A 12,750-nucleotide genomic window follows, 5' to 3' on the forward strand; every position below is an offset into this window, starting at 1 on the left:
TTCGGAGATTGTGAAACTACATCCAAGGTTGTTATCGGTTTGCGTCCAGGTTTGCTTCAAAATTTACGCTGATTAAAAACATGTGCGTCTGATGTCACTGAGCATCTGAAAACGATGGCTGTTGAGACGATCTCTTGTTATCCATTGTCCAGGATAAAAAAAATGGTCCAGGCCTAACAATGATAATTTGTTGGCATAATTTCGACTTGTGTCCATCAAAGAATTTCCAGTTCGGTCATCAGTGAGGCTTGGCGTCAAGATCAGAGATTGGCCATTCAACAACAGCAACCGACGTGATGTGAGATCAGTTGCTACTTTTGGCACTCAACTACATTGAATTATTAATTACAAATTCGATTATTTTTATTTTTGTAGTTAGTTTGTAATTATATATTCTTTGTTTTTCTGAAGCGCTTTTGATATATAAACATATATGTATATATATATATATATATATATATATATATATATATATATGATGAGTCACAGCATGTTCGGCGTTAATTAACTTCCAATTTAACTTTTCAAATTTTTTTAACGGTTGATCGTAAATCCTTTTTATGTTTTTTTAGTTCAAACTCAAAATTTTTGTTTATTTTATGCATGATAAAACAGACAGAAAAGCTTTTTTCGGTTTTCCTATACCATCCTCGGTGTTCAAATCGGTAGTATAGAAATACCGAAAAAAGCTTTTCTGTTCTATCATGCATAAAAAAAAATCAAAAATTTCGGGTTTGAACTAAAGAAACTTGAAATGATTTACGATAAACCGTTAGAAAAATATAAAAGTTAAATTGGAAATTAATTAACCCCGAGCATCCTGTGATTTTCATCAATAATTGCATTTCTGACAGTCTTAATCAATAATTACATTTCTGACAGTCTTAATCCAATATATATATATATATATACATACACATATATATAATATAATATATTAATATATATATATATATATATATATATATATATGTTGGAAGGAGATCTTATTCTATACAGTTTTGTACGAATTCTACCTTTATATACAGATAAGCGTACATACACACAAAATAATTTTTCATAACAGCTCTCCTAATATTCCCCAGCACGGCGATAAATTCCAAATGCACTTGCCTTTCAACAACAAAGCACCCACATGAAATAACAGCAAACATACAAAACTCCACCCTCGTCCTATTAAGCAAAACTTATGATTGGTCGCCAATTCGGGGTCACGTGATCTGAACATTAACCACGCCCATTCTGTGTCACATTTCAATTGGATGGTTTTGTGGCTTATGTAATGTGTTTTTGTATTTTAAGATACGTTTTTTAAACTTTGGTATTCTGAGTTTTCTTGCTACTGTTTTTCTAATTGGGCCGTTTTGACAGTTCGAGGTTATTGTAACAACTTCGAATCAGCAGACACGCCTCGATTGAGCAGATTGAACATGAGCGTGACGAAACATTCAATCAGCAGACCCATCAAAATTTTCATGAAATCATCCCTTCAAGAATGAATAATTGTTTATTGCTATTTAAATTAATAATTTTTTTTAAATAGAATAAATTTTAACAAAATGAAATCACAAAAATAATTAAATATAAAATTAATAAAATCAAAAGATATTGCCAACCAATGTTCTTGTAATGATTATACTACCAGAACAAACATCTCAATTATAAATAACTGAAGATGCACATTTTCAATAGAGTAATAAAATAACAATTACGATGACATAAACACTAACATTTTCAGACAACATCAACCAAACTACACCCACCAAACAATATCAAAATAACAACACCCACCAAACAACACCCACAACTAAACATCACGATCAACAACAACAACCAAACGAAACTAAAAAACAATCGTCCACTCATCAAATTGGATTTGAACCAACAACATCTCGAGCCAGCCCTCCAACCACGACCCCGCTAATGTTCACGTTCAATGTTGTCGATTAAATTATTTTCATTTGAGCGATAAAAATTTTTTTATGCTGCTCCGTGTTTGTATTTCTGATTGAGTTTGTTGTCTTTGTTCGCTGATGTTATTGTCGTTATTGTTTTAGTTGCTCTTGTTGTCTGTGGTTGTTTGGTGTTGTTTGTTGTTTGTTTTTTTGTTGCTGATATTTACTTTTGATGTTTACTTTTTTTTAAATCTACATCGGCTGCTACTGATGAAAATATTTAAAATGTTTTTAAAATATATCTGCAAAATCATTTTTGCTTTGTTTCAAGTGTTAACATTATTTTGATCTACGGAGTTGTGCAGATGTGAATGTGATAGAAAAATAAATCGTTGTTTGTTAATGTTATTGCAACGAATTGTTGTTGTTAATGCTTTGGTTTCCTTGTTTTGTTGGTGTTGTTGACATAAGGATCCAATGTTTAGGCTTACTCTTATTCATCTATTTATTGCTGAATGAATGCATGCATTTTTAATTTGAATGTATCGTTGATTTTATGGCTTGCTGATAGATTTTACGCGAATATTGGTTCTTCACTTTTTTCGATAATTTAAATAAAAATAATTTTCAACTTTCATGTTTTGTTGTTGAATTGCGAGAATCTGTTTGAACGGATGTGAAAATTCGTTCGTGTAATTGCAGGATCAACTGATTTTTTTTTTATTTACTTGGAAGTTTAGAAAGATGTTCCAAAAATGATTACATTTATAATCTTTGTGTTAATAACAACATTTTGTGACAATAATCAATCTTGGTTGCATGGTTGTGTGAACTATCTCAGGCGGTAGAAGTGTCGTTATTATTGCCCGAAGACTTGGTTCGAATACTGTCTGTTAGTATAAATACAAAACCGATATATGCGTTAAGTGGTGTGAATGTACGTCATGTGGTTTGGAGGGAAAGCTGTTGTGGAAAGAATGTTCAATTGTGACTGAATAAAAAGCAAATCTTTGCAGGCTGTTCTGCGCTTTCCAGAGCTGCAAATTAATAACAGAAAAGAAAAAGTTTCCCTGTACTGAAATAATAATTTGCAAATGTTCCATCAATATTATTATCGCTGTAATTAATTTTACTATTTGTGGCAGTAAAATGAAGCAACTTGTTTTTTCTAGGAACGAAGGTTACTCAAACAACGACTCCTCTGCGTACATGCGAATATTGGCTTTAATGCAACTTTATTGTTTTGAGAGGGAGGCTTATAGTCTGCGCTCATTGTTATTATTAATTATTAATGGCAGCAGTAGTTCTATAGTTGTTATGACCGTAGCAAACAATAACTTGAGTATAAAACAGCATCGAGGTGGTCTAAAGTTATGAAAGCACAACAGGAGTGAAATGTCCATGTTGTTGTTTCTGTAATATTCTAAAAAGTTGAGCTTCGTGAGTGTTTGTTGGAATGAACCTCTGCATGGCACGGCGTCTGACCTCGAGAGCCTTTCAAGTGATGTACGTCTGATGAAGGATTGCAACCTCCAGTACACTGTTATATCCGTCTATGAAGCTATGCGCGGTGCTCGTCGTTGTGCTCCTGCTCGTCTCTTTCTTCGCAAAGTTACTCGGCGAGTTTTTGTTTATCGTTGTTGAAGTGAATGAAGTTGACAACTGCCTGCTGGTCTACAAGTGTGCATGGTTGTCGGGACGGAATGTTTCCATCTTTATAAAAAAAACTTTGCACATAATTCTCAGAGATATCAACAACATTTAAACACGCCTGAATTCATGTGTCACACACTTTGCAGGAAATAAGCGGAGATCTTTTTGCATTTGATCCCGGTCACTGCGACAGACGTACCAGACATCTTTACCATTACACCATCGCGCAGTCCATTTTTCAAAAATATCATATTGGCATTATCTATTTATTTGTATGCAAATTTCGCATGTAATTCTTCGCTTATTCAGATTGAGGTGATTGAAGGTTGCAGAGTGTAGAAATCGAATAAGCTCTCTTATCATGAGTTAGGTAGGATCAAGATGATGATGATGATGATGATGACGATGATGATGATGATGATGATGGTGATTCTGATGATGATGATTCTGATGATGATGATTCTGAGTATAACTGAGTAACAAAGTAAACGCACAGATAAGAATTTTGAAAATTATTTTCTCCAAAATTAGGACAAACGAGAAGGACAAATTTGACAAAGAAAGGTCATTAATTTTACAATTTTTTAATCATGACCCCACCGAAAAATTCTGTATCCGCCACTGTTGATATCTAACTAAAAAATGAATTTGTTGCAGCAATTTTATCTGTTTCTTTATAAATAACTTCTAATATTTTTAATCATTCGTTTCTTCATTTTTAACCAACTTCACTTTTTGTGGTTCGCATGCAAGTTCAGGTCTGAACTGCAATTGACGACCGTATACTGCTAGCAATGATTTTACTACTTTTGGTACTGGTAAAATTACTTTTACAACAACTTATTTTAATACACACACACGCACACACACACACACGCACACACACACGCACATACACACACGCGCGCACATACACACAGGCACACACACAGGCACACACACGCGCACGCACACACACACAAACACACGCGAACGTGGCGAGGTAGTTAGGATGAGTGAGGATGGGCAGGCATTGTTGCGACCATCATTGAATTGATTTCATCTCATTGAAGATCGTTAGGAAGTTTTTGTCGTCGGAACTCATGCAATTGTCTGTTATGAGTATAAGAATTATTTTATATAGATTACAGTTTTATTTCCAGTTTATTTGACATTTCGCATACAACAGGGATGTTTAATTATTCAAGTTTTCAATTAAAACCTAATGGCAGCATACGATAACAATTAAGTACACACAGACACACGAATTTTGTGACGCACACCTACCCCACAAAACATACGTTGATGTATCAGAAGCGCAGCCAGTGTAAGTGGGAGGGAACACAAGTCTACGGACGGAAAATACAGGGGCGCCAAAATGAAACTTACAAAATTTTTCAATGAAGGTAACAAACCATTCACAAGCAAAATTGCAGCAACGGCTGTGGCAGACGTCATCTGATACGCCAGCTACACCGAGACTGCTGCCAGCCAACCACTGCAGCCAGTAGCCAAGATTGCGCGTGCAGCTGGTTTGTTCTAGACGTGTTGAGTGTTGAAAAAGTAGGCGTGAAATAGCACTCTGAAACTTGTTATTATTGATTTTGCTGTGGCAGTAAACTTTTTTTTTATAAGAATCACATCATCTTTTCAACATCTTGATTGCTTCATTTGAATTTTTGAACCAGCCTATCCCAAAGCGCTGTCATTTCAATTTTCAAATACACGTTCTTATCGACGTACTCATCACATTGCTTTGATTATAATATAGGCGACTATAAAAGTTTTGACAATTAACGAGAAAATTATTTACAGCAAAATAACAAACTGTACATACCAAAATAAACGGTATAAGTCGAAAGCATCTGATGTTAAAGTTTTGGCCTCTCATTTCTAACCACATCACGATGCTACTAATAAACCGTAAATTTCGACTTTTAGCCATTTTACCTACAATTTGTTGATGGTTTGAGTCAAGCTGCTGTAGAAAACCCGCACCAATAAAATGTCCGACCTGGAGATTGAGTTGGACGGAAGATTCCGGCAACGTTAAAGAATGCCTGGAGCACTGGCAGGAAAAGAAGAAGAAATTGTGCGCTTTATGAAGAACGACTTGGGATGTCAACGTAATTTGATGGCGTGAATAACTAAAATAAATCTGTTGTCAACTATCCAAATCATCCTTGAAAGCGGCTGAGCGATTTTTATGCGATAATTTGTATGATGTTGCTTCTTATTAAATTACAATGTTTGAAATTTGAAATGTTTTTTCATACAAATCAATTTCTACAATGTTTATGTAATAGAAAATGCATGAAGGAGAGAAGGAACAACTTTTTAGTTTGCCCCCTGGTGCAAAATACTCTGGTTACATCTCTGAGATAGATACTACATATTTATTAATTTAAATACAGAGTCTGAGTTGATTTTTATGAAATTGTGTAAATATTGAATGGAAGACCTTTTTTAATGCAAAATAAAAATAAAACGAATTAAAACTTTACAGAAATTGTTCTCCATTGTCCCTCCATCACTGCCCAACCCTTCCACCAACGTCAACAACAACAAACTTTCGATATTATCTCTTCATCATCTCTCTATCATCACATCATCATCATCGTAGACATTATCATCGCTACATCAGAACTGACCAATCACGGAACAATGACCAAATTAACAGCAGTCTCCTTCGTCAGCGTCCTCTTCATCGGCATCTACATCTGCGTGCAAGCATCACCAATCTCACCAGACAACCTCGACCTGTTAAAACACCACCCCCAACTTCTCGCAGACGCCAAGGAAAGAAGATCGTTCGTCAGGATAGGCAAAAGTAACTTGCCCGACGCAATCTGGTCCAACCGAAACAGCGCTCGCGGTTATGACGTAATCAGAGAACAACCAATGGCAGCGTCGAGGGGTGTCATCAGTCTTTACAGGCAAGCCAACAACAAGAGAAGACCAGGAGCTTTCGACTCGAAACCGCAGAGTTCCTTCGTCAGATTGGGGAAACGCTACACGGTGAACGGCGATGAGGTGGAAAACGAGGATGGCGATGAGATGATGAAGTCAGTTTTGATTGGTGGCTTACGTGAACCGGAAATCATGTACGAACAAATTCCATTCAAACAGTGATCGTAAAAAGTTTGAGGACTTTGTCCAGTTGAAAAACATTATTTCATTGATGTTCGTTCGTGTTTATGAATTGCAAATGACAATATATAAGAATAATTTCTTCGTTTCTATCGATGTACCAATCAATATCTATTTGTTGAGAGGAAGGAGCTTCTTCCTTCACCAATATGATGCACTTTTTTTACATTTTACCGCATCATATCATATATATAAATACTTATGCACTATTACAAAGTATCCTAAATTAACTACATTGATACTTTGAAATCAAGAATGATTCAAGCGAACTCTTCAAATAAATATTCAAGTCGATGGAAACTGTTGTTTAGTGTTTGTTCGCTTTTATAAAAACTAACGAGTAAGTTAAACTTTAATCCGGTTAGTTAAAATTAAAAATAGCCTCAAACCAAATGGCAATAAAATATTGAGAAGCTGGAAAAAAGAAAGATAATTACAGCATACAACGCGCAATTAAGCTTGTGTTTATGACGTTTAAAAACCACTTAATTTAATTTCTTTTTAGAAACAAAATAAAACAAAAAACAAAAACAAAAGGATGAAGAGGTGAATGAAAGAGAGGAGAGCTTTGTTGAATGGTTACCAAACGAGTACAAAACCTGCGTTGCATGTATGCATACACATATTTTGATCACCACACACAACACACATGCACACAAATGCAAATACAAAACAAACACACACAAATGTGTGTGTTTGTGTTTGTGAGTGTGTTGGTGTATATGTGCTTTTGTGTGTGTGTGTGCGTGTGTGGATGTGCGTGTTTGTGTGTTGGTTTAGAATGCTGGAGAAACGTCTGAGTTGTTTCGTGTTGTAATATTATCATTTCCAGCCACATAATTGTAATTCTTTTTATTCTCCACACTATCCTCACCATCAAAACATCATCATCTCCATTTTATGCACATGGAGCTACAAATTATTATTATTATTTTATTATTATTATTTTATTATTGTTATTTTATTATTATTATAATTATAATTATTTTATTATTATTATTATTCTCATTTTCAAAACGTCATCAAAGTCTTCGACATGGCAATTCAATTAAAAACTATTTTATTTATAATAATCAGTGTAATTAATAATCATCATCATCATCATCACCGGCATTATTATCATCATCCCTATTTTCATTATTACTATCATCATCAACTCCATCATCATCATCATCATCATCATTTCATTAAGTGATTTCCTCATCCTTAAGAGTCAAATATTCATACCTGCTGCACGAACACGTCAGCGTTTTAAAGCAGCGATCAGCACCGCTGGTTGTCGCCAGCCAGCTGATGATGTTGTTTCAGTTGAATCACACAATGAATCTACGCCATCAGCCAACTCAACCATTTTCTTTATTTCTCGTATCATTTGAAGTAAAAAAAATTTGCGTTATTCAAAATAGAACCATACTGTTATTTTATTATTTATTAGTTATTGAATGTCAGTGGACAAAGTGGACAACAATTTTAAAATCTTACATTACAATGAACAACCATTACAATTTGCGGCTAGCCGAATCAACACTCATAGAAAAAAGACACCCGATAATAAATATTCAACGTGCAATTGGAATCCTTCTCACTAATAAATTTAGAAACAGAAGAATCTTCGATAATGATGACACGTAAAAGTGTTATGTTAAACGAAGTTGAAGATCGTATAACTAATTAAATGAGCGTTATATATTCATATTAAACAAAGAATCAACAAAGTAGAGACACTATATATATATATATATATATATATAAAATATATATATATATATTATTTTATTTATATATCTATGGCCACATACACAACATATCAGTTGGTATAGAAAAAAAGCAGAAAGCTTTTTTGTTCTATCATGCTTAAAATAAATATTCTCTGTGGGTGTTGTGTGTGTGTGTGTGAGAAAGAGAGAGAGAGAGAAAGAGAGAGAGATAAATAATAAATACATGCATATGTACAAACACAGCAAAATATCCGAGGAAAAATAATTCAGCAGTGCCTCAGACAAGTTGCGATTGTTGAAGAATGGAGATGTGAAAGATTTGAAATGTATGCGCTGTTTCGAGTCGCAGTGCTGCAACTGAGTACAGTTGCGTCATCGGAGTTGGCCGGTGAGAATGCACAAACAATAGTTCTTTCGTGTCCTGCTGTATGTCTCAATCATTATCCGCTTCGCTTTACTTTGTTTGTTTGTGTTTGTTTGTGTTTATTTGTTTGCCTGTATGCCTGCTTACTTTTGTATAATTTGCAATTTTGCATGTAAGTATGCTGAGCCGAATATTATGTTTGTGCCTGCTTTACACTTTCATAAAATGCCTCCGTGTGCGATTTCACGTTTGTTTTGAAGTTCGTATACGAATACTTCGATAAGTGTTCCATTTCTAATGTTCCCTTTTGTTGAACACCCAAAAATTACCAAGTAAAAATTTAAGCACGCAGTCAACATACAACATGTGCCTGAAGATTGCACAGCGGCACAAATGTATATAGAACTTCAAATATTTTCTTTGCACTCGAGCCGGCTCACATTATTACTAAACACTCGCCTCTTCAAAATGGCAATTGTTAAATATAAGACGTTTCATGTCGAGCTCGTTCATAAGCGTGTAAGCGACGCCACCTTCTCGTCAAAAGTAATCTTGATCAGAAAAAGGTTGTTTCATCACAATTTTGACTGAATAATTAAAATTTAAATGCAGCAGTTCTTGATTCACAGCCTTCAAAAATTTCCCAAAAGTCGGCGGGTCCAAGCCGTGGTGACAAACAGTGCAAGTGTGTCTCTGCCCACGTGAGCATTGTGCTTGTGTATGTATGCTGTTGACTGTTAGTACTGACGTATGTAATTCACGTTTGCTGACAACAAGGAGGTGGGATCGATGCCTATTCCATGCCTGTCGGTCTGTTCAAGGCGTGTTAAACCGTACCCACTGAATCTATACGTATGTGCACGTATGTTTTGTATCTGCAATGGTTTGTTTGTATGTATGTGTGTTCTTTTTTTTATAATTTTTTAATGAATCACAGTCTGAGTAGCTCGTCCTATATTTACTTTTGTGTTTGTTTTTATAAACATGAGTTGTTTCTGTTACATTATGCTTACCTTATCAAGTTTATCCTTTATTTACAGATATTTTGTACTTTACCCTCGCATAAAATCATACATGAGCATCTGTTTGACGAATTTCTTCTGGCCAGGTTATCTTCATACATGGGACCTTCCATTGTGTTGTGTGAGGTGTGGCGAGGTGATTTGTGGAGCGCGTTAAGACGGGTCGGTTTGTGTGTTTATATGTATGTTTGTATGAATGTATTGTATATATGTATGTTGGTATATATATATATATAAATATATAATATAAAATAAATATATATATATATTATATATATATATGTTTGTATATATGTTTGTATGTGTATTTGTTTGTTTTGTATGTATGTATATATGTATGAGTTTTCGCTCGCTCCCACCTCACTTGTGTGTATATAAGCTGGATGCGATTCTGTGTGCATGTTTTACGCATGGATGCATGTGTGTATGTCAAATATTCGATACATGGCTTGTTTGTACGTTCCAGCATTTGCCAATATGTGTCTAAAAATTATCGCTTATTTTTGTTAGTGCTTGCGAATGCGTCTGCGTTGTATGTGAATGTTTCTCAGTAGTTTGTGTGGAACACGTTAGAGGAGAGGCGTATATTTTTTTGTAGCGTATGTGCTCATGTGCCCAAATGTTCGTAGCATTTATCCAAGGTAGGCTATGCTAGTTCACGATGCAGTGTGTTATATGGAGGGGTTTCACGGTATATTTATGTTATTTGTACTGTGTCTCGTTGTTCAATGTTGTAGTTTGTGTTTAAAAATTCCGATGCCTTCATCTGCTTATCAGGATTTTGAGATGGCCTAGCAACAAAGTAAGCACAGGTTCAATGAGTATTGATGTATAAAACTACATTAGCTGATAAGATTTGTTCATATTCGTTTGGACGGCCATTGAAATACTGGACTTCAACACATTTTATGATTGAATTTATAACGCTGTTAACAAAAAATATTCTTGGAAAGTTTAAAAAAAAATTTAGATTTTTTGTCCAAATTATTGCGAATATACGCTTGTCAGCATCTCAACTTAAATAAGATAAAGTACTATTTAAAATGTTGATAGCAATAAACAACCGAATCCAAAATGACAAAAAATAAGCGGAGATAAATGAAGAAACAAAAATTTGACAAATGTGCCTACTTCATCAACTTGAGTCGCAAGAATCGACCTACCCTAACAAAGTTACGTCCTGTGCCCCTTAAGATATCTCGTCATGCATCTCCGCTGAATGTTAAATACCACTCTTACGTTACCCTTTGCAAGAAAGCTGATGGGACAATCCTCTTCTGCGAGTATGTTCTGCCGATGTGTGTTTTTGCAGTATTCCACCTCTTGTTAATATGGTGATATGATTCTTTAATATGATGAAGTGATGTGTTTAATAAAATCTGAAAAGTTTGTTTCTGATTTAACGAGTTTAAATTTTAATATATAACAGGTGAAAACTAAAAATTTTTGCCACCACCATTATATTTTTCCTCAACATCAAAAATAAAAAATTCAAAATATATATTTTAATAAATGAAATGAATATTTAATAATTAGATGGACGAAATAATATTAAATGTTTGTAATGGTTTGACATTAAGAAACAAAGATTCCATGCAAGTAGCAAACGTGTTATCATAGTTACACAGCAAACCACTTAAAATTCCACGTAATTTTTAATCCGCACTTTTACACCTGGAAACTTTTTTAAAACATCTTTTCATCTTTTCTTGTCATATTAATAGTCATTTTGTCATTTTGTTATCAATGTTAATTTTACAATTATATTCACTTATATTATTTTATTATTATTTTTACTAATATTATTTTTAATGGTGTTTATATTATTTTTTTTTAAATAATTTTCAGAATTAGACACGCGTGGACCGCGCGTATCAAAAGGCGACCTTATGGAAATCGAACCGGGTCACAGCAACAACACCCTCACTCGTAGCACCACACTGCCAACCACTTCTGTCTAACATTCTATTATTGTTTTTAAATTGTTAATATCATTGTTTGTGTTTATTATTGTTGTTATTATTATTATTGTTTTCTTGTTACATATTCTGTCGTCGTGACAGTTTCACGAACTTCAGGCGAAAATTTTCGTTTGTAATATTTTTGAGAAATGAAATTAGACGCGTAATTGCTGTAAGTTATTTTGTTCTCGGCGTTTGAGGACAGCCGCGTCATCGGAATTCCACAACGACCTGCCACTGCCTGTTTGTAGCGGTAACTTCAACACACAACAATTTCTATGGTTATTAATAGCAAAATTTTATATATACATATATACACATTGTAAATTTATTTAATTATTTTTTTTTCTCTTCAAAATTTTTTCACTAGTCTGCTTACATGGAATTTTTTACAACCCAAAAAATAAAAAAACTGAAAATATTTTTACTTTTATTTTACCAAGAAGTCTTTGCTTATTTAGTGTCTTTCCTTCTTTTCCGTTTCCTGTGCTAGCCTGTTTACTTTCAGCACTACATTGACTTCAAGTCAAACAGTTGTGGAAGCCAAAGGAATAAATGAATGAATAATTGAATGAATGAATGAACGAATGAATGAATGAACGAATGAACGAACGAATAAACGAATGAATGAATGAATGAATTTGCAATGTTAAGTCAACCGTTCTTAAATTAAACAAATGATGTTGCGTGTGCTTTGCATCTTTGCTCCGTGTTTTGTCGCGGATAGGTTTCTGCGCATGCGTGAACTTGTGATTGCTTATGCATACATACATATATATATATAATAATGTATATAATATATATATATATATATATATATATATATATATATATGTATATATGTGTGTGTGTATATTTTGAGAAGAGGTTTTCATTTATACATATATCTCATCAATTATAGTTGCCCATTTTGCTTTAATTAATTTTTTATGAGTAACTCAAAACGTCGAAGTTGTAATTTCAATGAATACATTTTAACGGCACTGCAGCTCCCAAGATTGTGCCATA

This window comes from Helobdella robusta (assembly GCF_000326865.2).
Source record: "Helobdella robusta unplaced genomic scaffold HELROscaffold_24, whole genome shotgun sequence".
NCBI lineage: Eukaryota > Metazoa > Annelida > Clitellata > Rhynchobdellida > Glossiphoniidae > Helobdella > Helobdella robusta.